Below are 26,763 nucleotides of genomic sequence, written 5' to 3'. Positions count from 1 at the left end.
ATAAGCCTCACCATTGTTTATGTAGCCAGATTTGTACTGCTGTTTCCAATGACATTGGCTTGAAGATTCAAATTATTATTCACTTATTGCTGTTATGTGACATTTAATAAACTTGTTCTGTGATTCGCTGTTGTGTTGATACACTCGCCTCACCCTGTGCTGACTGTGTCATGTCCATTGCTCTTTATGGTAACATTCGCTCTAAAAGGCTTTAATGTTGGAGGTGGGCCAGACTGCTTGGGTCTCTACTAGGGATGCTGTGCGATTGTCTATCAATATACTGTGCATTTTGGACTTGGACTATTCAGATTTTGTTCGTTGCTCCATCTATTTTAAATGCTAAGCGCCTTCATAGTAATTGATTTCTGATCCTATGACTGATTTATTGAGGCAAACTATATTTTTGTCCTTTTGTATTGCCAGTCAGTCAAAAAGCTTTATTTCGGCATAATGCCATAAAAAGACATAAATAATTCTGTACAATAAAACTCAATTAAATCACATATACATAGAGTGCAAGCCATAAAAACATTAAAACTTTATGCTAAAAAATTTGCACAGAGAAACAAGATTGATTATTTCCAATAGAAGCCGATTATTGGAACTGTGACCAAAACCCCAAGTAATCTCAGAACACCGGCAGATTCTAGAATTACAATAATAATAATGCCGGAATCAAAAGGGTTATTGGACAATGATCATCTTTTTGGACCTGGTGAGCCACATGGAAAAAAGAAATTTAGCCATCGCAAAGACTATCAATGGGGTGGTATCATATTTTAAAATTCTAAAGACTAGCTGGTAGTCCCTAAGGCCCCTAGACTTACATAGCTGAATAATCCATTTCTTCCTAGCCTTGATATAAAGGGGACAAAAAAGAACAACATGCATCTCGGATTCACAAGTGTCAATACAAGCAGGACACATGCTTGAACGATCAGATGCGTTAGACCATCTATAAGTGAAGGCCCTCAAAGGTAACGAACTGTGACGAAACTGGATGTAGAGTTTCTTTGCCAGGGGGGGTTGGATAACATCCAGGAAGGTTTCGTACTGGGGGCTGGACTTAATGTCCAAAAAGATGTCAGTGAGCCTACCCAGAGAAGAATGTAATAACATTTCCTTCCGATAGAGACACAAGGCCTCACTCAAGGCTTTCTTGGATAATGTGCCGCTTGTCTCTTCCGGGGCGGTCCAAAGGTCCCCCTTCCCTATGGCATAACACAAGGTCTTAACGTATGTTAACCAGGGAATCTTGTTCAGTTTCCCCCTTGTCAATATGTCGGCCAGGTCAAGCCTATAGCTTGCAAGCTCAGGTGTTGACCAAAGTCGTCTCCAAAACAGGAGAGGGCGATTCAGGGCGATTTCTTCTATAGGAACTAAGCCTAAATCCCATCTCAAGGGGATTAAGGGGGTGCTTGCAGGTAGTTTCAGTAGACGCCTGATAAAGGAGTTCTCAGTTACCGCTAAAAAAGCAGGAGTAGAATACCCCCAAAGCTCAGCGCCATATAGCGCGCCCCCTCTTGCTTGGGATTTATAGATTTCCATGGGGGGGCCCAAAGGTTTGGAAGAAGTGTTATTAAAAACCTTCAGTAAACCCCCCACTGATTGAGCTAGCTTCAGGTTTGCCTTTGCCATGTGAGACCCCCATTTCATTTTATCATTGAGGGTCACTCCTAGATAGTCAAAGGTAGCAACCCTGTCTATTTCTACGTCTCCCATCTTAGGGTGGGGACAGTTGATTGACTTGGGACTAAAAACCATAAATTTTGTTTTGGATAGGTTCAGTTCCAAATCCCTTTCTTCAAAGAAAGAGCAAAAGGCCTCCAATGTGCGCTGGACGCCCTTTTGTATTGCATTTTAATACACCTTCATGTTTGTTTTTCTAAATTATTGATCTTGAGCCTTATCGAGTCCCTCGTTATTCATGGACTGTTTTGAAATGATGCTTCATCTTGGACACTTGGCGGCATCTACTTGAGGACCACACTATCCCAGCAAATATGCGCTTCATTTTTTCTCATGCAGATTTGACAGCTCGCCCCCACTCAGGTCTTTTATAGTTGATCCTGGCATGTGTTTGACTATGTCTTAGCCCTGCCAGCCTGACCGTTAAAATGCTAACTGTTTAGACTCTGCACCAAGTCTGCATGCCTTTTAGTGATAGTCCTGTAGGTGACTGCAGTGGTTCAAAGGTGCTCCATGTCATGTGTGACACCTTCAACCACTGTGGGCTTTATAGCGAATAGCAATGTATTTTTCTTTTCTTCATCACAGTTGTGGGCTTTTAAAGTCTTAGCTTGTATAGTGCTGCTTACTAAGATGTTAGAACTGTTTGCAGGTTGTAGATATGCAACTGACTGATCCACTGCCATACCAGCCTTTCAGGGCAGTGGTGCTGAAGCAATTGTGAGAGTGGGTGTGTTGGGCAGTGACCTGAATACACCAAAATCCTAGTCCATAAAAGAAACAATGATGGGCCACTACAGTGTACTATTTTTTGGAAGGGTCAGGACAGATCTTATTTTGAGCTTAAGATGATCTGATAAGGGTTTCAGGCTACTGCAATTGAAAGTACACCTTTAATAAGTTACCACTGGTTCCGAATGTACTCCATGAGACACTCGGACAATCCAACGTGCCTGGGATGCAAAAAAGAGCTGGGCAGTTCCATACACATGATATGAGAATGCGACCAGGTCTATATATTCTGGTTTGTACTGTATGTTAACCTGCCAGAAGTAATGGACGCATAACTGTCTCAGATCCCACTGCCCGCATTACTGGGCATCAAAGGAGAGTTGGCACTCCCGAAATATAGATAGGTCTTTTACTCGATAGGAGTCATGGTGTTACGTGGAGACATAGCAATGCAATGGGGAAGCAATACTTGTACAGATAATCGCACACGGGAAACCCTACACCGGCATGGTATGCCAAAGAAGTGGGGGAACGCTATGGGATGAGTGGAAGGATAGCTTGGAAAGGTCATTCACCATGTACCTGTTACACAAGCGGACACTCCACACAAACAAAATACGAGTTGTGTGAGGCACATATTTGCACTTTGTGAGGCTAGATCATGGGGATTGTCAGGTGTGTTCTAGTAAGGATCTCATGATGCAGATGTAGGATGTGTTGCAGGCATGCTCCTGTTCTCATTTGTTGAGAACCCTTGTGGGACTGCCATAACTTTTATGTTTTGTTTTACACTGAACTGCAGGTTTTGTTTAAGCTACTCTACTAAACCATCAAAAAAAGTTTTGTAGCTGGAAAAACATCTATATGTCCCTCCCCTACATGCTGCGCCCAGGTAAATCTATTGATGTAGGGCATCAATTATTCTAACAGCCTGAAACACTAAAGGTACATCTTTTAGCCTGAAACTGTAAGGCTCAGCTTTTTTGACCCATGCCTATCAGACCAGCTTTGTCCCATCCAGGTGTACTAGCAACAACACTAAAAGAGCCCTGCATCTGATAGATTTGACGGGGAAGCGCAATAGAGAGGCAATTATGTTTTCTCTGGATGCGGAGAAAGCATTCAATAGGGTTGATTGGGGTATGATAAAGGCAACATTAATAGGAGTAGGCTTTGGAGACCAATTGAGGGCTTTAATCGATGCATTCTATGCAAGCTCACAGAGGATGGTAATCCATAGAGGCATGAGACAGGGATTCCTCCTTTCCGCAATGCTTTTTGCACTCTATTTTAACCCCTCTTGCAAAAATATAGGGGCATGGGCGAATCCAGAGCATCCCGTTTCACAAAGACGCCTTCAAGGTGTTGGCTTTTGGTGGTGATATCCTTTTAATTATAGCAATGCCTTGTTGTCCTTTCCAAGAACCGATCCCCTTTCTTTAGGAATATCTGGTGTTGGCTGGTCTTCAAGTGAACTTCAGTAAATCAATGGGACTGATAATTTCTTGGTGGGAGGAATTAGCTACAATCCTACAATATTAGACTACCTTTTAATGAGCGCTCACATGTCTTATCTAGAATGGTTTTCCCTAACCCCAGGTCTATGAGTGTATCAGGAGAAACGTCAAGAACGCATATAGGTCAGCCAAATTTATTATTCACTTATGGTGCCTACGTGCCCTCCCCTGGCTTGGTAGAATAACATCATCTAAAATATTGATCTTTCCGAAAATTTTATATATTTTACAGGCTCCCTCTCCCAATAATGAAGAGTGATGTCCTACAATTACAGAACATTTGCAATAGCTTCGTATGGGAAAAGACAAAAATATAAACCACACTCCTAGATTTGTAGCTTACATCCCAACATGGAGGTTTGAGGATCCCAGATATACAACACTATTAGGCTGTCATGCAAATACGATACCTAGTGGAATGTCTTCGGGGGAGACAGGCGAGATATGGTGTTTCATAGATCGAAACATGGCTTCCAGGCTCTTGGGCAAAGACATCTGTGTCCCCAAATGATAGAGAAGCTGCAATCGGACTTTAGAGACCTGTAACCTAAAACTGTTTACTGAATCCCTGAAATGGAGAGGTGTCAATGCTTACAATTCAGACATTGGGTCAAGCAATCACACATCTGAGAAGCTGCTACGTTCTCACACACACTTTTCGAAAACTTCCTTTAAACTCTCAAGACCCCAAAGCAATTGATCTTTAAAATATGAACCCTCTCAATGTGCAATACCCACTACACAACTTTGCATATCAGAAAGGATGGCATAGAGATCTGGGCATTACATTAGATCAGAAACAGTGAGAAACAATCTTTACATGCATGAATAGCTATTATGCACATAATGCTCCTTAGTGTGAAATCCTTTACTAGATTTGATACCAGTGGTACTAACCCCAGGCGAGGCTTCATATCCTGGACAAAACACATCCAGAAACGTGTTGAAAGAATTGTGGCAAGTCAGGCATGATTATTTCATATACTATGGTCATGTCTTAAATTTGATCGGTTCAGGGGTTCAATTCTGCAAATCGCTGGTCGAATTAAGGGTAGGATTTTTAAATAAAAATGCAGCACCTGTCTCCTTTGGGACCCCGTTATACAGCACCTACCCCCTATCCTCCTCTAAAGGGAAAAGGGTCTCTCATTTTCTCTAGGCTACTAAGCAAACTGTTTGGCCTTTGGGGCAGGGATATGCCTCTAAACGCATAAATATGGTTCTGGAGGCTGTGGCCATGAGAAAGTGGCATATGATTTAAAATGAATTGGGTACATTTTTAAAAATGTAGGTCCGTGTGCTGACCTGTCTAAGCAAGGTTGATCAAGACAGAATAAGCCCTATCACGCTACTTGCTCTGGGACTATTCAACATGGAGGGGGCCTATCTACATGGAGACAAGGTGTAGCTGGCAGGAGTGGAGTAGGACTTCTTATGTCAGGGATCTAAAGTATTATGGGAACAGTGGTGCCACGGAATGAGTATGCTCGAAGGGTGGGGAATCCGATGTTTCTCAGTTAAGTTGTGTATGCCTGCTTTAAGTTGTGTTAGTGATACATAAGTCAATAAAAAGTATTGAAACATAAACATCTATATGGCAAAAAAGTTGCTATGAAACAATGGCCCGCACATTATTTGGCCTACAGTATGCACAGAAGTTACTTGAGGTCACTGAATATATTGGGGACAATACACCCGTAAGGTCATTATTTAATCAAATAAAGACAATTTTGACTTGGAGCTCCTGATAAACAGCAGATTTTTGGTATTGTGTGTATACATATGTGTATATGTGCGTGTATATATGTGCGTGTATATGTGTGTGTGTGTATATATATATATATATATATATATATATATATATATATATATTTTTTGCTCCCAATGACGCGGCACACAGGGATTTAGTTTAGTTAGTTTATTCAGCAAACACTCAGACCAACGCGTTTCAGCCTCCTGGCTTTGTTCACGGTCAGTGAGCCCTCTTTTCTTTCTACATATATACCATATAGCCATTATGTGGCATTATGGGATCTGTAGTTTATAATTACAAGGTACATAGTTAATATACATTTTACGAGGAAAAATTAGGCAATTGAGTTATTCAATTCATATCTGTTACTTTGCATTGCAGTCCATGTAATTCGCGCTTAGCAGCAAATCTCTTTAAGACATGTATAGTACCATAAGTCATTGCTTCAGTAGAATTGACTATGTATTTGGTATAGTACCAATGTCGTTAATTCTATTAAGAAGATTTTGTCTTTTTGACTGTAACTCTCAGCGTAATTTGGTATAGTACCCAAAACTGTGTCTTCAGCGGTTTTCAAATGTCTTTCAAATTGTGCTATTCTTAATCGTGTTATTGTTCAGTTTCAATCAATTTTCAGTCTAAATGTACATAAAGTTCTTCATCGTTGTTTATCCCTTTCGGGGTCTTCGTCCTCAGTCGGATGATGCATTTTGATTCGATTTGTCGTAATTTCTTTATACGATTTCCTCCTCGCTCATCTTGTGATATCATATGACTTCCAAAGAAACTCATCGCTCTCCAATTACTTCCTTGGCATGATGCCATATGTTTGGCAGTAGCGTAGGTCATGTCTTTGTTTTTTACTGCTCTTATATGCTCAAGGGTGCGCTTCTTCAACATGCAGATCGTGCTACCAATATACTGCATTCCACAATTACATTCAATTACATATACCACATGTGTTGATGTGCATGTAATTCTTTGGTCTATTTTGAATATTTTGCCATCAGGTTCTGTAAAGGAGTTAACATTTCTTCCGATTTTGCATGCTTTGCATGTATTGCACTTTTTGAAGCCTTTTTGTTGATGTTCCAGCCAATTTGTTTGATCACTTTCTTTGAAATGGCTCAATACTAGTGCATCTTTCAGAGATTTGGTCTTTCTATACGATACCATTGGTCCGTTTCCTAATGTTTTTCCTATATCTGGATCATTAGAAATCAGGTGCCAATATTTCTTGATTTTATTCATTATTTGGCCACTCTCCTAGCTGTAGGTTGTGACAAATCTTGGTATTTGATCCTTTTCCTGATTTTTGCTTCTGGGTTTGAGAATTTCTGTTCTTGATTTCATGTCAATCTTTTTCTTTGCTTTTTGTAAATTTCTTTCAGTGTAGCCTCTTGCTCTCGGTCTATCCATTGATGCTACAATCTGATTATCTGTATCCTTCGGTTCAGAACAATTTTGTTTTAATCGGGTGAACTCACCATAGGGGATACTCTTAATCAGACTGGTCGGATGGAAGCTGGTGCCATGAAGAATGCTGTTTGTCGCTGTTTTTTTGCGAAACAGTGTAGAATGGATTTTATTGCCTTTAATGTAGATTTTAGTATCCAGAAAGCCAATTTCTTTTTTGCGTGAGGTACATGTGAAAGATAAACCAATGTCGTTATTGTTCAATTTTGAATAGTATTGTTCGAAGCTCTGTTGTGATCCGTTCCAAATTATGAATAAATCATCGATGTAACGGACCCATAGTATTATGTTGTCCAATTCTGCTTGATTTTCGGAGCTCCATGCTACCACCTTCTCCCACCAGCCCATGGTGATATTGGCGTAGTTCGGAGAAAATGATATGCCCATAGCCGTACCACACTGTTGTCTGTACAACTGTTTATTGAAAAGAAAAACATTGTTCGTTAGACACATTTCAATCATTTGAAGTAGTATATTGGTGTGTTGAAGTTCTGAAATGTTTCTTTGGCTCAGAAAGTATTTGCATGCTCTGAGCCCCACTTCATGCCTGATAGACGTATACAAGGATACTAAGTCAATAGTGATTAAAAGATATATTGTTTGCACCAGTTTATTCCTTCTAGAATCCGAAGGAAATCGCCTGTATCTTGTATATATGAGCTCATTGATTGGTGCCAAAAAAGTATCCACATATTAGGACATGTTCTCGTACAATGATTCACAGGATGAAACAATCGGTCTTCCCGGTGGATTTGTAAGGGTCTTGTGAATTTTAGGCAGAAAGTATATTGTGGGTATAACTGGAAAGTCGTTAGTAAGGAATTTAAATTCTTCTACGCTCAAAAGATTTCTTTCATGACATGATTGTAAAAACTTGTTCAATTCCATTGTCATTTTGTTAATTGGATTTACTTTTATTTTACAATAGTTGGTTGCGTCATTCAACTGGCGTAGAGCTTCTTTCACATAATCTTGTGTATTCATAATGACAACATTTCCCCCTTTATCAGCGGGTTTGATGGTCTGCTTCTTGTTGTCCACTAACTTGGTGATAGCTTGCCTTTCTTTTTTTGTTAAATTTTCTCTTAGTTTTTTCATTTCTCTTTTTCGGCATTTTTTCCAGTTCCTCAATGATGGCGTCCGAGAATAAATCAAACTTGTTCCCTGGAGAAAGAGTGGGACAAAATCTGGATTTTCTTTTTAAGCCGCTTTCGATTCTTTTGTCAGTCGCTATATTTAGGTGGGTGACCAATTGAGTTTCCGATATTTCTTCCTCATTCTGGTTATACATGAGGTCAAACATATCCTGAAGTTCCGGTATTTCATTTATTGTCCATGTTTCATTATTCTGTATATTTGTTGTTGTTGAGACTGTTGGTTTTTCTGGTTTGCGTGCATGGACTTTAGCTAATTTTAGCTTCCGGATATATTTATATAAATCAATTCTAACTTGAGTATAGTTGAAGTGATTCTCAGGGCAAAAGGATAGGCCTTTGTTTAATAGTGATTTTTCTTCTTGAGTTAATTCGTGATGTGAAAGATTGATGATTACATTTTCTACTTGCGATTTCTTAGTGGGTAAAACCTTTTTCCTTTTCGCTCGTCTTGTTTTTCTTGTTCCTGTTCTTGTTCCCTGTTCTGCATCGCTCTTCCCCGTCCTCGGCTTAAGGGTCTTCCGCGACCTCTTCCCCGGGCTAGTGTTTTGTCCAAGTTCATCAGTCGCATTTCCTCTAAAAAATTCATTGGGGTCACTCCACTCATTGCATTGGATAGTTCACTGTCACTTACATCTGATTCAATACTGCTTGTAGGAGTACTTGATTGTTGTTGAGTTGGAAAGTTCTTTTTAAGTGCATCAAATCGTCTTGCAAAGGTCAATATTCTACCCTGGGCATAGTCCTGTTCATCCCTTTTGAATTTTCGTTGTTTTCGTTCTTCAATTTCTGTTTCGTATTTTTCTACTCTGCCATCCATCTCCTTGCGCAATTTTGCCATGTCCTCTTTATTGGTTTGGACTGCAATGCAAAGTAACAGTTATGAATTGAATAACTCAATTGCCTAATTTTTCCTCGTAAAATGTATATTAACTATGTACCTTGTAATTATAAACTACAGATCCCATAATGCCACATAATGGCTATATGGTATATATGTAGAAAGAAAAGAGGGCTCACTGACCGTGAACAAAGCCAGGAGGCTGAAACGCGTTGGTCTGAGTGTTTGCTGAATAAACTAACTAAACTAAATCCCTGTGTGCCGCGTCATTGGGAGCAAAATTGATGAACTGGGTCTGGATCCGACCCCTACGCAGAGCACCCGCACTTGAGCGCGCAGGATCGATTGGATCCCATTGTGGCAAATATATATATATATATATAATATATATATTCACTGAAAAAACCATAGGTTTCAGACATGTTATAGTTAGCGGAAATTTTACTGATAAAAAACCAATGAAATTCCCCCGTTATAGTTAGTGCAGGCAACTATAACTCATGCGACCGCAATCCTCTGCTGATGCTAATACTGTATTTAGACACTTATTTGCCCATGTCTTCTTCCATAAATTTTTAGCTATCCATATATTACAAATATTTTTTTTTCATAAAGACACATATGTCATCAGCAGAAGATTGCGGTCGCGTGAGTTATAGTTGCCTGCACTAACTATAACGGGGGAATTTCATTGGTTTTTTATCAGTAAAATTTCCGCTAACTATAACATGTCTGAAACCTATGGTTTTTCAGTGAATTTGCAAGGTTTTTTAAATGCTAATTCCTAACTATAACGTGTGTGAAACCTATGGTTTTTTCAGTGAATTTGTACGTTTTTTTAAATGCTAAGTTACTTTACGCCATTCGTGGCGTGCACGCCCACTTAACGCAGTTCGTTCCGTGCGCGCACGGTGCTCTTCGCGCACCGTGCGCGCACAGTGAGCACGCGGTGCGCTTCGCGCACCGAGCGCCCACCTTACGCAGTTAGTGCCGTACACGCAAGGTGGGCACGCAGTGCGCTACGCGCACCGCGTGCCCACGTTACGCACCGTGCGCACATGGAGGACATATTATGCGCTTCCTTGTGATAGGTAATCTGTTAAATTTAATTTGTAAGTGATGACAATAATATGCCATGCACAGTTTTTTTTTTTTTATTAAAATTTTTAGCGTAAGCGCACCGTACGCGTACGGTAAGCGTAATCGGCGAAATTTTCAAAAAATAAAAATTTACCGTTTTTGGCCTTGGGGGATCTTTGAGGACTCAACTAACATGGCTATGTGCATGGGCGCTGTCTAAACAGCCCCTTTATATGTTTTTTGCCTTTGTTTACAGCCCCCCCCTCAGAGTGCGAGAGAGAAAATGGCGGCCGCCGCTTCCTGGTTTCGACCAATTCGAATGTTTACTTAGATGTAACAGCCAATCAGAATCGCGCTCGCGCACGCCACCGTACGCGTACGGTAAGCTTACGGTAAGCGTACCGTAAGCTGGCTCAGATATATATATATATTGATTTAAAGGCTATTTTCTCAGAATCTACTGAACAGATTTACACCAAACCTACAAAAGGCACTTCCTTGACCTGAGGACTACCTCTCTGCCAAATTTCTAGTAATTCTGTTCAGCCGTTCGGGCTGTAGCCCTGTCTAAAGGTCCTATGGAAAAATGCATGGGAAAACGCGTTTTGGGACCCCCCTTTTATCTCAGCCCCCGCTTGACGAATCCCCCCGAGACTTTCAGGGTAGGAGCGGAGCGTAGCGCCCCACCTATTTTGAGAAATTCGCGAGGATTCGTCGACCGGCGTCAAAGTTATTCAAAATAGAATGTTGCGGATTTCCTATGGAAACAGGGTCCTAACTATAACTACCTACTGGCGACCGCCAGTAGGTAATATATATATATATATATATATATATATATATATATATACACGCTTTTAATTAGAAGTTGATTGATAATTAAATGATAGCTTAAAATGTTTATTGGTTTGTGCTACCGCTGTGCAGCCGCACGACATCCTGAGTAAAACATGAACAACACAGTTGGAAAACTGTCAGCATAAAATACCATGAGACATGCATGTCTTGTTCACATCACAAGTGGTAAAATTAATTTCTCATGTTTGCTTTTCTACTCCACCCTAAATATTTGCTCCTGTCGTACCCCAGCATTAAGGACGTGCCATTTGTACTGTAAATGTTTAACTATTTCTACATTTGAAAACTTTATAAAGGATGCTGCTAGCAAACCTGTTTTTTGCAACCGTGACATAATGCCTTTATTATGAGTATTTTACTTTCAGCATCTCCTAAACACCAGCAAGGGTTTGTTACCAAACTTCAAGTTTTAAAACACCCTCACTTTTTACCTTAACACATTTGAAGAGAGAGACACTTTTTAAAAGCACACGGTTAAGTGAAACGTAATCTTTGACCAACTAGACAAAAGGCTGCAGGAGAAAACCATCCGATTGCCTCATTATAACCCCGTCTCCTGAAAATAATTCAAAGTGCCTGGTTATGACCTAATCTGTTGGCTTCTGGTGATGCTGCAGCACTTACCATCCCTCCCCCTACTTTAGCACAACTGTTTCTCTTCCAGGTTATGGAGAGGCGGTCACACATGCAATAAGGTTCATAATGTTCGCAAGACCACTCAGACAGGCATTGACACAGTAAACTACTTATTACTAAAATCATACATAAATGGAACTTTCCGCGTGGCATATCCATGGTTGTTTCCATGATTTGTTCCGATTTGATTCCTTCTCAGCAGTGAAAACAACACACTGTAGAGGACAGAACCAGACAACTGACTCATATGTTTCAGACCTTCATAATTTCTAGAAGTTCAAGGGAACACTGTTAGTGGCAAATTTGTTTACTCAGAGAGAGCCTTTTGATCTTCAATAAATCTTAATCACCGATGAGGAGGGAGGACACATTTTCAGCCCTGATGGCTTGCTTTCTTTGGTTACAAAGCAATAGAGGAAAAGCTGGTCAATAAGTCAGCTAGATGTCAAGCTCTTCTTTTTTATTTTATTTTAAATACACTTCATTGGCTTTTATTGCAAATAAAGTAGTTAAATTCATAAGCTTTTACATTTATTGCAAGGCGTTATTTGTCACTTTTATCTATTCCCTCAGCCATTCCAGGTCCTTGTTATCAGGTAGCATCCGTACAGTGTGCCTCTTCTTGCTGCCATTGAAGAGGATGCTTGCTTTCATGCCATTCAATTGTTGAACAAGACACTAGCTTTAAACTTTGTAATTTGGAAGCTGACCAATGGTGGCAGCATTCGTTCCGCAAGCCCTTCTTTAGGGCAGAAGCAAATTGGGTGTGTTCACTGCAGACAAATAGGGAGAATTATTTTGAGATATCGATTACCTTGGGGCAAGGGCCCCTGGGATGTATTAGAAAGCAACGGTAATGAATCCTTGAATCACATGAAACCAACATTAGTAATCGTTTTAGCCTGTCTGCATGCACACTTATTTTTTTTGACATATCAATGTAATGTAACGTGGATTTGTAGAGCGTGAAACTTGACGTCTTTGAGGGTATCCAGGTGCTGAGTAGGGGTGGGCGGAATTTGCATAGTCTCGCTACGAAAAGCTCAGCGAAACGGTAAAAAATCTCCACGAAGACAAATTCCACGAGCACGCGGAATTGCTTGTTCGCAATGCTTTTTTCCTGTTGGCGATCGCTGTTTGCGTGCTCGGGGGGAAATATCTCGCGAACACGCATTTTGAGAACACAAACAGGCAACAAATTCCACGAAGCTGCGGAACGCAGAATTTTGGGCAATTCCGCGTTCTCCGCGGAATGTGAAATTACCCAAATTCCGCGAGCGGAACGGAATTTACCGCCCAGGCCTAGTGCTGAGTAGGTGCGGGTTGTGCAAGAAGGATCAGTTGAAAAGCCAGGTTTTCAGTTTCTTGAGGAACTCCATACGTGACACAACTGTTCTGATGTGCTGGGGGAGGTTGTTATAGGATTTGGCTGCTAGGTTAGAGAAGGCCCTACCTTCTGTCTTGCTTCTATGGATACGGTGTGTGTGGACAAGCTCAAGTGATGCAGAGCAGAGGTTCCTGGTTGGTTGGTAGAAGTGTAGACTGTGGTTGAGGTAGGTGGGACCCTGGTTGTGAAGTGCCTTGTAGGCATGGGTGAGCATCTTGATCTCGCAGAGTTTCTGAATTGGGAGCCAGTTTAATTTTTGGAGATGAGGTGTGACTTGGGTGCTGATGAAGGTTGAGGATTAGTCTGGCAGCAGCATTTTGGATGGTTTGCAGTTCGTGTAGCAAGTGTGCGGAGATGCTGTAGTCAAGGGCGTTGCTGTAGTCCAGTCTGCTTGTGATGAGGGCCTTTTTTTTTCTGAGCATGCAAAGTATGTGAAAACAGGCAAAGGTTTTGGCGTTGATTTGATATCGGAAGAATGCCCAGGTTTCTGACCTGGTCAGAGGGTGATTGAGTGGGGCCTAGTTCTTTAGGCCACTAGGTGGAGTTAATGTTGCAGAATGTCAGTACTTCTGTCTTGGCCGCGTTGAGTTTGAGTTAGTTGTCTCTCATCCAGTTGGTCACATTCGTCATGCACATTTCAAAATTACTTTTAGTGGTAATGGCGTCTTCTGAGAGGTATGGGATGGAGGTGGTTGTCATTGACATAAAAGATGTTTAGTCTGTGGGCCCGAATGATGCTTGCTAGTTGAGTCATGTATACGTTGAAGAGAGTTAGGCTGATTGAAGAGCCTTGCGGTGCTCTGCAGATGAGGACCCAAGCTTCTGAGGTGAACAGAGGGCGCTTGACCTGTTGCATTCTTCCAGTCAGAAAGGAGGCTATCCACAGGAGGGCTGGTCCTTTGATTCCGGTTTCTTGGAATCTGGAGATGTGTGTATTGTAGGAGACTGTGTCGAAGGCAGCAGAAAGGTGCAGGAGGATGAGTGCAGTAGTGCGGCCTTGATCTAGTATTGTGCGAATGAAGCTGCGATGAGAGCCGTCTCGGTGGTATGGTTGCTGCGGAAACCTGATTGCCTTTTCTATGACTTTGCTGCAAAGGGGAGTAGGGAGATGAGCTGGTAGTTGCAGAGGACTTTCAGGGTCCACGGATGGTTTCTTGCGGATTGGGGTGACTTCTGCGTGTTCTGTAGCATCCGGAAAAGTGGCTGAAGCGATGGCAGTGTTTGACGGTTGTGAGTGCCATGCTTATTCTGGGTCTCCCTAGAGTGAAGAAGCGGTGGGGTCCCATGAATGGATGGATGCCATTATAGCTGCTGTGTCTTAGTTGGCCATCGGAGTCCACTCCTTGAGTGGGGTGACCCTAGTGGTGAAAGTCAGAGGTGAGATAGGGTAGGGTTGAGGGTCGAAGTTCCTGCAGATTTTTAGAGATCTTATCGTGGAAGAAGTCGGAGAATGACGGGGCGATGGAGTTGGAGATGGCTGCCGTACGGGTGAACTAGTTTGCAAAAGCTTTTCAGGGATGACCGAATAATGATAAAGTGGTGTTAAAGAATTGCACATTATGTTGCTCAGTTGTTTGTAAATAGACTCTTTAATTATTCTGCAGTTTCAGTATTGTTACTTTATTTGACTATATTTATATAATGCAAAGAAAGGTATGACCGTGGAGAGTACTGAGAGTTTGTTAAAAGTAAATTATGGAAACTATATTTTCTTGTAATGTCCTTCCCTGATAATGTAATTAGATTGTAGTTAAATTATTGAGCGACTGGCAGGAATGATGATATCTACTATGTAAGATTGTGACATTGTTTTGTTGCTTGCTTCAGTGATCTTTGTGCAGTCTGCATGGCACAAGTCTCAATCCTGCCCTCACTTCTTATTTTTCTTTTATTAAATATATATATATATCTTTTTTTAATAGTAATGACTTTTAATAACACATTAGCATCCAGTACGATTTGTGGTCTTGGTTGTGTGGTATATGGTACAATAACAATGATGTCCCATAGGAAGTGTTTATAGGGGTCTACATTTTGGTCTGTTTAGGCTGTAGTCTGTAGCAGATTGATGTGTGTTAAGCCATAGCAGCGTGCTACTCGCCAAAAAAGTGATTCAACACCCTATCGGGGGGTAACAAGCGGTATATAAATGTTTACCTTTTTCCCTCTTCTATCCCTCCCCTACCCGTCTCAATCCAAATAACTGACTAACCTATCCACCACTCAAATTACTTTCATATTTCACTTTACTAATTCAACATTAATCCTTTATGGGTTCCGGAATAGCGTGCTACTTGCCAAAAAAGCGCTTCAACACACAATCCGGGGTAACAAGCGCTATATAAATGCAAATCATTTTTCTATCTATCCGCTATCTTTCTCAATCCAAATAACTGACTAATATCCACCACTCAAATTACTTTCATATTTCACTATACTAATCCAACACTAATCCTTTATGGGTTCCAGAGTAGCGTGCTACTTGCCTAAAAAAGCGCTTCGACGCCTTGACAGGGGTAATAAGGGCTAGATAAATGCAATTACAATACAGTGATTGTGAAGTGTTCTTTGTATTTGTTGTATCTGACTTCAATCCTCTGGGCCAGAGCATTTTTCTTGGTCTCTTTCAGTTTGTGGTGGTAGCTCCTGAGTGAGGTCTTTTAGGCCTGCCTGGAGGTGGGCTCTTGAGAGGTTCTTCATTTTCTTTTTAACTGTTTGCATTGCCTCTTGGACTCCGAGTGCTTTGGTGTACTAGCTTGTGTGTTTGTCCTCTTTGGACTGGCGTTTATGAAGGGTAGAAAAATGTTGGTGCTGGTGGAGATCCAGTTATTGAAATGGTCTGTTTTTGGTGTCGTCAGAAGATAGAGGGGGTGGAGATGGAGGGTGTTGAGCCATGCAACTTCGGTCGCTGGAGTTAAGATTGGGTCCAGGGTGTATGCTGTGGCGTGCATGGGTCTTTCATGAGAAGAATGAATCTGATGTTTTGTAGACTGTCTAGTAGATCTGTGTTGTTGGAATGTGTGGGGTCGTGGAGATGGAAGTTGAGGTCGCCTAGGAGTAAGAATATTTTGAAGTTTATTGCGAATGGCGTGACTAGATTGGTGAGAAAGTTGCTGAAGTTGCTCCGGGATCACGGTGGCCGGTATGCGAGAATCTTCCTGATGGTGGTTTGCCTTTGTCTAGAGCTTGAGATGTAGGTGTTCTTAAAGTAGCTTCTGGGTCATTGGTGGCAGTGCATTTGATGGTGTCTTTGTGGATGATTGCAATGCTACCACCTGGTTCCGTGGTTTGATCCTGGTGCAGGATCATGTATCCTGGTGGGATGCTGTTGCCGATGTATGGAGCAGACACAGTTGAACCAGGTCTCTGGGAGGAAGATGAGGTCTGGTGCATGTGAGTGGATTAGGTCCTGAACCTCAATTGCATGCTTGTTGCTAATCTTTTGGGATGCTCTTTATTTATAATAGAAAGCAGCCTTGTGATGTGCGTATAGATTAGTTATGTTATGGATATGTAAATAGCCCTTTGCCCTGTGGATGAAGATAGAACCTCATTTGTGCATGGTGCGTAGAAGGGCCTTTTACATGATGTTCGAGGCATCGTGATAATGTTGTGCGAAGCTAGATTTGTAAACAAAGTAGTTCCAGAGAAACTAATCCAACATTGGCGTGCAAGCAGAGATGTGCTAACGGTCATAGCAGAAATGTTATTGTGAAAAATGAGACAATGTAAGAAATAAGCCGCTTCGCTACATGGGCCTAACCCGGACACAACACTACAGCAGGAGTTGGCAGCTCTCCTTCTGAATGGGCGGTGGAGTTATTTCCAGGCAAGGAAATTGGCCAAGGTTGTTACGCATGCTACTTCCCTGTGCACAAGAAGGATGGTGGCCTGTGTCTACTTCTAGACCTCAGAAGCCTGAACTACTGCTTCCTCAAAAAGGAAACTTTCAAGCTGCTGACCCTATCTCCAGTTCTACTGGTGTTGGAGCTTTGAGACTGGATGGTGTCACAGGACCTGCAGGATGCACATTTCCGCATTCCTATCCTGGGGTCCCATCAGAAGCACTTGTGATTTGTAGTAAGTTCTACACACTGCCAATTTGCTGTACGTCCCTTTTCACATTGGCAATTTGAGTCTTCACGAAGTTGAATGCAATGGTTGGAGCTCCTCTCCGGTGTTTGAGCATACAGATGTTTCCCATACCTGGACGACTGGCTCATCAAAGCCGGATCGCTGGAGATGGTGTCAAGCCATTTGCAGTCAGTGACATCTCTGCCGTTTGACCTGGGCTTTTTGATCGACAAGCCCAAATCCCACTTGTAGTAGCTTGGTGGGGGACCGAGGCGAACCAGACACATGGGATGGCTTTCGCTTCCCCCTCCCACTGTGACTCCGGTAGTGACAAATGTCTCCAACCAAGGGTGGGGAGCAGATCTGGAGGATCTGGAAACCATAGGCCTCTGGTCTCCGAAAGAGCATGTTCTGCACCTGCAGGAATTGCTGGAGATTTGCCTGATGCTCAAGGCCTTCCTCCCCTCCATTGTAGGTCGGTCTGTTTAGATCTTACCATATCGCAGTAGTGCTGTCTGTTATGTGAACAATAAAGGGGGTGTAGGGTCTCTCCTCCTTTCAGACACCCTTGAGACTGTGGTCTTGGGCCTCTGCTAGGGAATCGGGCTCGCCGCAAATCCCCTATCGAGGTCTGAATAACAGCTGACAGTCCGAGCTAGCGTAATCCTGTCAATCATGGGTGGCTTCTTTTACCGGTGGTAGTCCAGGACATCCTGGGGCACTACTCGGGTGGACTTTTTCCCCTCCTCTGAAAAGGCTTAGTGCCAGCAATTCTGTGCCCTCCAGTATCAGTTTAGGGGAGACTTGGGGATGCTTTTCACTTGAGGTGGATTTTTCAGTTGCATTACACGTTTACCCTCCATACCCTAGATTCATCCAGTTCTGAGGAAGATTTGACAAGACCGGGCCCAAGTAATTGTCATAGCACCGGATTGGCCAAGAAGGGTATTGTATGCAGACCTCCTGCTCTTCACCATATCTCCTCCGCTCTGTCTGCCATTCAGGCTGGATTTGCACCCCAAATCTCCGAGGTCTCCATCTTCATGCTTGGAGATTAAGCACAGACAACTGAGCTCTTTTCAGCTGTCACCAGAGGTGGTTGACGTAGTTTTGTCTGTGTTGCCCCCTCTCCACTAAATCTGCTTATTCAGGCAGATGGGGCACCTTTTGTTGCATGGTGTGCAGGCAATGGTGTGGATCTTTTGCAGGCCAAACTATCCCACGTGCTGCAGTTTGAGCTTTCCCTGGCTCAGAGGGGATGTACCATTGGCACTGAAGGGTTATTTAGTCACCTTGGCTGCATTTAACTGTCTGCTGGATCAGCCAGCCCTTTTTAAGTTCCCTATTGTAATGAGTTTTCTTAAGGGCCTTGCTAACTTCTATCCTCTGACTCCCTTTATGGTTCCTCAGTGGGACTTAAATTTCGTTGTCATGTTTTTGAAGGGGACTCAATTTGAGCTCCTGCACAGTTGTACCCTTCGTATGTTGACCCAAAACTGTATTTGGTTGCTGACATGTCTGCTAGATGGGTAAGTGTCTTGCAGGCCCTTATCAGACACCCCCATTCACTACCTTCTTCCCAGACAAGTTGGTGTTGCGAACCATGGCTTCTTTCCTCCCCAAGGTGATCACTCCCTTCCATCTTGCCCAATCCATTACTCTCCAGACCTTTTACCCCTCACCTCATCCTAGAAAAGAGAAGGAGGAATTGCGTCAATTGGATCCTCCGGAGGTGATTAATACTACCTGAACTGCACCAAGGAATACACCAAGGAATCTCCATCATACAAATGGCTCTTGACGGGCTATTGAGGCACCAAGAAGGTAAAGACGGTTCAGAAGACCCTATCCTGATGGAAATTTCTGTGCATGAAGACCTTTGAGCCATCTAAAGGGTTCAAGGCTCATTGCACTAGAGCCAAGTCCACCACTTCTGGGCTGGATTGGGTGTCATGATTGCAGAAATCAGTATAGCGGCAACATGGGCTTCCCTGCACACCTTTGCAAATGTACTGCATTTGATGTGGAGATGCGCAGGAAACGACTCTTTGCTAGATCCATCTTGCAGGATTTCCTGGTTTAAATCCTCCATCAGCCCTCCTCCTAGGCATGGTATTTCTGTGAAATCTGTTCTACAGGTGTCATCTGCAGGTAGAAGTATCCATCAGAAGAAAGTTACTTCTCTTTCTGGTGTCTACTCTGTATCTGCAAATTCCTCATTGACCCTCCCCGATTGATGGATGAGTTATAGGGAATGGTATCTACCTACAGAGCCATCGCCTGCAGAACAATGTCTGGAGGGTTGCTTTACAGGTGAGGAATCTGCAGGTAGATGGAGTATCCATCAGAAATACCATTACAGCAAGTAATTAACTCTTTCTGTGTGTAGAGACAATGCTATTCATACACAGAGAATCTGCAGACTTGTGATTAAAATTGGGTACTGTCACTTAGTGTATAATGAGTGATGACCAGGTATTAAGGATGTTCCTGATGCTGTTAGAAGTTATAGGAATGTGGAGTAAGAGTCTGATAGATGGAGATTTATTAAAGGGTGCAGATTAGATTCCTCCGATTGACTATGAAAAAAGGTGGTTAATTGGGATCACAAGGAACATCTGTCTTGGAACCTAACTAAAAATAGCATAATGAGTATGGTATTGTATGGTGAATTTTGATGGTATGTTAGAGAGGGTAATCAAATATTGTTGGCAGTGTGGAATGAGTGATCAGTGCCATTGTAGGTCTTATGAACCATGGAAAGAATTGGGTTTGGATATAATGGGCCCGTTTGAATCGTTGCAATCGAAGGAGCGCTGTTTTGTTGCTAATTTGCTATACAGGCAAGTGGGTGGTGACTAAACGTAAGCGTGTGGTGAACACCCACACTGTGAGGGGATTCCCAAAGTTACAGTTGGGGAAAATGGATTGCAGTTTGTCTCTGAGGAGATGAAAGAATTTCTTAAAGCTTTTTCGATTGATTAGCAGAGAGATCTTTTCATTCCCCTCAAGCAAATTATCTTGCTGGGCATATGAAGAGAGTTCTCAAGCCATGTGTGCAGAGGGCTGCGGAAATGGGGAGTTTCGCTCAAGGAAGGTCTCGGGGAGACGTGATGGGCACACTGAAATGCCTCCAGCTCTGTAACCTTGAAGTCTACTTCCCTTAAGTTGCAAGGGAGGATCCCTTGTTCTAAGCTTAATCCTGCATAGTTTAAAGATGGTTTTGTTGAATCTTGCGTAGTGGCTTGCTAATGTGCTTGCACAGATTGCGACCACATATTAGAATGCCAAATCTTCTGGGGCATTATTTGATGCATTGTGACTGGATCAGTTGGGATCTTGCTGTCTGGTTGGTAGTAATTGAGTTATACTCAATAAATGCTTGAACCTACTTGGAGTACTGGAGTATTTTGATGCAAATGACTTGACACACAGTCTTTGAAATGGAAGTTAAAAATCCTCAGCCGGGTAAGGCAGCAGGCTGCAGTTGACCTTCCATGAGGCTGGATAGCCCAGTGAAGATTTATACCTTCGGACTTAATTACTTTTTAAGATCTCAAATTCCTCTAACAGTACAAGACAGCAACCTTTAGCCAAACGGCTCCACAAGGCCAGATACCTTCTCCACAACGTTCTGCTGAAACACATTTGTTGCTGCGGAGGCAGGAGCAACCTGACTCTTTGGCCCAGTGACAACGGACCTTCATCGAATTGACTTGGCAGTTTTTCCTGGTCTTTAGTCTGTTCTCCAGGCAAAAACCCTCAAAGCGTTTGAGTCCCAGGTTTTAGGGTTAGTCAAGAGGAGTACGCGTTGACATCGGCCAAGGGTTCCAGTACATGAAGAACGTCACTTGGAGGTCAGGACTAACTCCACAAAAGTCCAGTTGTAGCTGATCAATTGGGCATTCTCAGGAAAGTGAGTTTCTTTGAGTTTTTGACCCCGTAGCTTAACAGGAGGTCAGCCAACTGACCCTTGGAGTACACTTCTCAGTCCTGGGTACAAGTGGAAGCAGGTCCAATCCCAAGGGTTCTACTCACAGGTTTCAACAGCAGGTGGAATCCTTTGTCTTATATACACACAATAACCCTAATATTCAAAAAGGGGAGGTAACAAGAGGCTACGGAGCAGTCTGGGTGAGCTGGCCTCCAAGTGACATGTACACACAACAAGAAACTACCCTGACTCTGTGTCTGATTCTTTAAGGAAGATAGAGGCACACTATGCTTCTTACCTATGTGGTGTTGGGCATCTAAAAATTCTGGTGATGATGAAGCATGACACCTGGTGGTGTGTGAGGGCAGTCCTTACAATTTTTTGAGGAGTCCTTTGTCTGTCATCCAGAGGACTAGCACTGTAATAAAAAGGGAACTGGGTGTGCCACATGTATGCCTGCCTATCCTGGAGGGGTGACGGGATACTTCTAGTCACTTACTAAGTATGGGGTAAAAGTTTCCAAAGGTGACCCTACCTACCTTTGCAGCACATTCTGCGTGTTTTTCTGTAAACGATCCCACATCGCTCTTCTCTCCCTAAAACCAACATGGCAGTACCTTTCTTCTCCTGTGCAGAGCTCCAGCGCCAGAGGTGTAGCTATGATAGGCAAACCTTCCCTTGTGGGCACTCAAAATCGGCTCTGGGGTCAGCTCCTTATCCCACTGGGAGTGGATCGTGCTGGGTAGCTGGAAAGTAGAGGACCCAGGTGTGAGGTACATCTGCCTGTGAAAATGTAGGCATCCTTTGAAGTTAATTAAGTTCCTGGGCACAGCCCGTATGGCCATCCTGTCAGGGAAAGGTCTGCCCCGCTCCCTTTGTCTCCCCTCTCAGAGTCATTCCATGCCTGATCAAAGAGCTATTCAGCTGTTCCTGGGTGACAGTGAACACTGGCAGAAAGGAATATATTTCCCAGGCAGGAAAATTACAACTTTGTAAAAGTGGTGTTTTCAAAATAATAACAAAAATCCGATTCGACCATTAAGTTAGATTTTAAATGACTATTAATGTGAGACCTAGAAACCTTTTTCTAGCTACTTCCATACCGAGGTGATGTATTATATGGTGTTAAAATGTAACCTAGTGCTTTCCTATAAGATAGATGAGAGAACTTGTCTTGCCACAGTGAAGAACTAAATTGGAGGTTTTTCATTGCGAGTGTGTGATACATAAAATATACTTGTTTAAATACCATGCATACTGCCATGTGGGCATTTAGGGCACATCTGTTGGGTGATTTACAATTATTAAAACGGAAGGTTCACACCTGGCAAAAGTTTTTTTCCCCGGTTGTATTGGCAGTATTAAAAAAAAGCACATCTAGCCTGCAGGAGCAGGCCTGGAGACATTTTTTTGTATGGTCACTTTAGTGGTGGCAGTATGAGCTGCAGTCCGCTAGTGGCATTTAAGTTATAAGCTCTGGGTACACTTTTGTACCATATACCAGGGATTTATAGGCAAGTTAAGTATGCCAAACTCTGAGTGTTGCCAATTTCTGCTTGTTTTAGGGGTCTGAGCGCATGCACTGGGGCCTGGTTATCGGTGTCCCAGTGCCCAGAGTAAAAAAAAAAACACAGCAGCATCAATCCAGAACAAGCATTGGCATAGCCAATAGGTCTCGCTTTTGGGACCTTATAAGTGTTTAGCCATGCAACAGTTGCATAACTAAATACTTATAAGGTCCCAAAAGCGAGAACTATTGGCTATGCCAATGCTTGTTTCTGTTTATTACTGCTCTGTAGTAATGGCGGCGCACGGGTGCCACCATTACTACATAGAAGTAATAAACAAGCTCACGGAGAACATCAAAGTGGCTGTGCGGCCCCAAAAGTGAGGCGCCCGCGCACATGCACTTTTTGAGCCCTCACAAAATGTCTCGCCAGACCAGCACATGCGCTGGGTCAGGCGAGACCTAAAAATGGAGGTGACCGTCCAAGAGACGTTCACCCCCCCCCCCCCCCCCCCCTCCTCCCCTGAGGGTTTAATATTTTGTACATCACATTGCAGTACACTTTTGTGAGCATAATGGTCATGTAGAGAAGACCCAGCTCTTGACTAATCTTCTCAAGCTGGTTGTTAGTGGATCTTATGTTTGTGGATAACAAATTCCAGGGTTTGTGTGCTTGGGCAGCGAAAGATATTCCACCTATGGCTTTATTTTGTATACTGGAAGTTTGAGGCGGAGTGCCATTCTATGGTGTAAGTTCCTTTGTTTTGATATATTTGGTGACTTATCTTCCTGATGGACCTTTGCCATGTGTCCTTTGTGGGTGATACAGAGCAGCTTGAAGGATGATCTTGTAACTGTTAACCAGTGTAGGGCCCTCAATGCAGGGGGGATGTGTGAATGTGGCTTTACTCATAGGAATAGTTTAGCATCAGAGTTCTGAATTTCTGTAATCTTCCCATGGTTGATTAAGGTGAGCCGTGATCTAGAGCATTAGCATAATCAAGTTTTGATAGGACAAGAGAAATTGTCACTTGGAACTTTTGGAGCGGGAAGATGCGCCACAGTATTTTTCATTGTAACAGCTCGATTTGGCTACCTTATCCACTTGCCAGTTTGGCATCCATGGTTTCTTACCTCTTTGGATATTTTTGGCGGCAGTCCTAGATCGTCAGGTCAGGCGCAGAGAGGGCCATACATTTTCCGCCTTGCCACAGGTAAGTATTTCACATTTGGACACATTCAATTTGAGGTAGCTCCATGTCATCTGTTGGTCAATGGCCCAGAGGCAACTGAAGATTTTGGATTTTCCAATGTCCTTGGAACATTCCAATTTCAGAAGTACCAGACTGTCGCCTGCGTAGTTAAAGCGGATGAAGTAAAGACCATTGATAAGTTCTGGTATGATTTCATGTAGATGTTGAAAAGCATAGGTGAGATAACTGAGCCTTGGTGGACTTCTGTCTTATGCTGTATGATTTTGATGAGAATGGAGGACTATGAATGACATTTGTAAGTGAGAGTTGTGCCCTATATGCCGGCTTCATTGAGTCTTTGGATTAATGTGTCGTGATCAACGATTTCAAAGGCTGCTGAAGGGTCCAAGAGAAGTAGGGCAGCAAAGCCATAATGGTCTACTGTTTTTAAGGCCATCCCAGATTTAGTGCCCCTTCATGGACTGAATCCAGTTTGGAAGTCAGAAAGCAGGGAATTATCTTCAATGAGTTGTGACTTCTGGGAGAAGGCTGCTATTCTAGAAGTTTGCCCAGCAATGGTCCATTTACTATAGGTCTGTAGTTATTAGTCTTAAGGGTCCAGGTTAGATTTCCTTGATAACTGGTATATGTATGCCTTTAAGTCTTCTGGGAAAACTCCAATTGTTAAGGAGTTGATGAGAGTTGTTCACTGGTGTGGCCTGTGAAGTTAAAAGAATTATTTTGAAGATTTGAGGCAGGCGATGGTCCGAGGGGCAGTCACTTGGTTTGCTCGCTTTGACAAGATCCAGAAATTCAGTTGGCCATAGTTTGTTAAAGGAACGCCAGTCTTCCTTTGTAGGGGTTTGTTGTAAATGGGTTGTGGCTGTTTTTTGCTGGTTAAGTAAGAATCCAACATATTTCCTTTAGTCTTCTCGTGATTTGCCAGTTTGCCACACTTCTGTGCATTTCGGCTTACAGAATTGTGAAAGTATTTTATACAGTTCTTTATTGGTACTTTTTACATTGTGGATTTGGCTTAAATGTGTTTTTTTTTTAATAAAGCTTTTTTGATTGTAGACTTGTTTAACCTGTATAGGCATATTTTGTCAATCAACCAAAATCAACTTTATTCGGCTGGTTAGAGCCATATTTTGTCTTTAGAGTAGTTTGTTGCATTAAAGCTTAGCACTTAGTTGTATAAGGAGGAGTTAATGCCTCCCCATTAATTGCTAGGAAGAGCACCGTAAACTCAGTAGTTTCTCCAACTACCTTTTTAGCTTGAATCATCAGGCCTATGGAAATAATTATTTGGCTGGGTTGGTGATAAAATAGTGTCTTTTTTCATCAAATTTGATCATGCTTTGCATTCTTCTAGTGTGACTGGAGCAATGAAGCTAGAATGTACTCTGAAGTACAAGTTATTTTTTCAGGTTTTGTACAGGCCCTGGTTAAAGGAGTCTTCCGGTATCTGTTGGCCAGGCTGTTTGTTTCCAGTATACATAGAGTTGACTTTGGGTCAGCCCCCTCGCTTCTGATTGGATGTCTTTTGTCTATCTCAGTTGTCTCCTTTATTAATTGACTTTTGTCCCTGTTCTTCTGATCCCCACAACCAGAAGCTTTTCGTCGTCGTTCTGTTTGGTAGACTTTTATCTGCTGTCATTCCTTAAGTTCAGGGGAGTACTTTTTCTTGCGCTGTCTCTCTCCCATGTCCTGATCACCCTTCACTTTGCCCCCCCATCTCACTTTGAGGTGCTTCCCCCATTACCCAGCTCATCCATTGCTTCCCTGCTTCTCCCCATCCTGCTTGTTTGTTGTATATAGCACACACACTTCATTTGCTTTTCTGCTCCTCCCCAATTGTTGCCCCCTTGTGACACCTCTTTCACTTCATTTGTTTAAACGTTTTGCTTAGAAGTCAAAACAAGGGGTCTCCTACGAGTCCAGTCGGTCTGGACAGTACCTGCATTTGAGTGATTTTTACTATAAAACAGTTCAAGAAATCCTGAAAGCATGCTTCATTATAGTTTTCACGAGGGAGTCTAATACTTCCACCGCAGGCTTCATTCAACCTGATCTCTTTCAGGGTGCACTTACAGATATTTAAAGGGATCCTAGCAGTAAATTGTTATAAGGTTGCCTGAGGCTTACCTGCAACAAACATTCTCATCAGAATATTGCCTTGGCAGTATTAAAAACAAATGCCATAACTATATGGGGTCTATTTACCCAAGTATCCTTCCTTTCGGTATACAGTTTTCAATCTTCCGAGAAGATTCTTAGGCTTTCAATAGGGCCAGTATTTCAAGGATCTCTATGCATTGCCTAATCCTTACTAGGTAAAAAAGTGGGGAATTATCCCCACTCGCACATCATACTTCCATTAATACCATGTAGAATGTATGTTTACGTCCCGACTGGCTAAATCATCGGTGGGTATTGATATATTTAGCTCTTCACTCCTTTTCTATCAACTATGGAGGGTCAACATTCTAATAGTCACACTTTCATTAAAAAAACATTGGGCTCAATGACGAAACATCCTCACTTCTCGCCGGGCGGTACACGGACAAAAAAAGGAATTCCTAAGGGATCCTTAAACTGGTCCTGCCAAGTCTCCGTATCGTCTAGGAAGGCCGAAATATGTAGACTGCGAGGAATGATACTGGCTGATCCCAACTGATTTTCTCTCTCCCTGTGATTATTTAAAAGTTTTGCACTTGCTGTGCTATCGACAGGGTTCTACTTATTTCAGGTTGGTGGCCTATGAGTGCATGAACTACAAGTGCATACAATGGCAGTGGACACCAAGAAATGGGTTTGTAATATTTGACCAAACCCATTCAAAGATGGGTGCTGCTGATGGATTTGCTGCAGCTGTCTTTGAAATGCATTCGAAGATGGCCACCGTGGATGCACACACAATATGGTCAAA

The 26,763-nt window shown here is 42.5% G+C and overlaps 1 protein-coding gene across 3 annotated transcripts in view; it reads left to right on the top strand.

The window, feature by feature from the left end:
• BUB1B (BUB1 mitotic checkpoint serine/threonine kinase B) overlaps positions 1 to 26,763 on the top strand; it is a 350,741-nt gene that overhangs the window by 22,757 nt on the left and 301,221 nt on the right. The gene's annotated exons all lie outside the window — the stretch shown is intronic.

The sequence above is a fragment of the Triturus cristatus genome, chromosome 9 (genome assembly GCF_964204655.1).
Source record: "Triturus cristatus chromosome 9, aTriCri1.1, whole genome shotgun sequence".
In the NCBI taxonomy this organism is placed as follows: domain Eukaryota; kingdom Metazoa; phylum Chordata; class Amphibia; order Caudata; family Salamandridae; genus Triturus; species Triturus cristatus.
This window is presented reverse-complemented; position numbering and strand designations above follow the sequence as displayed.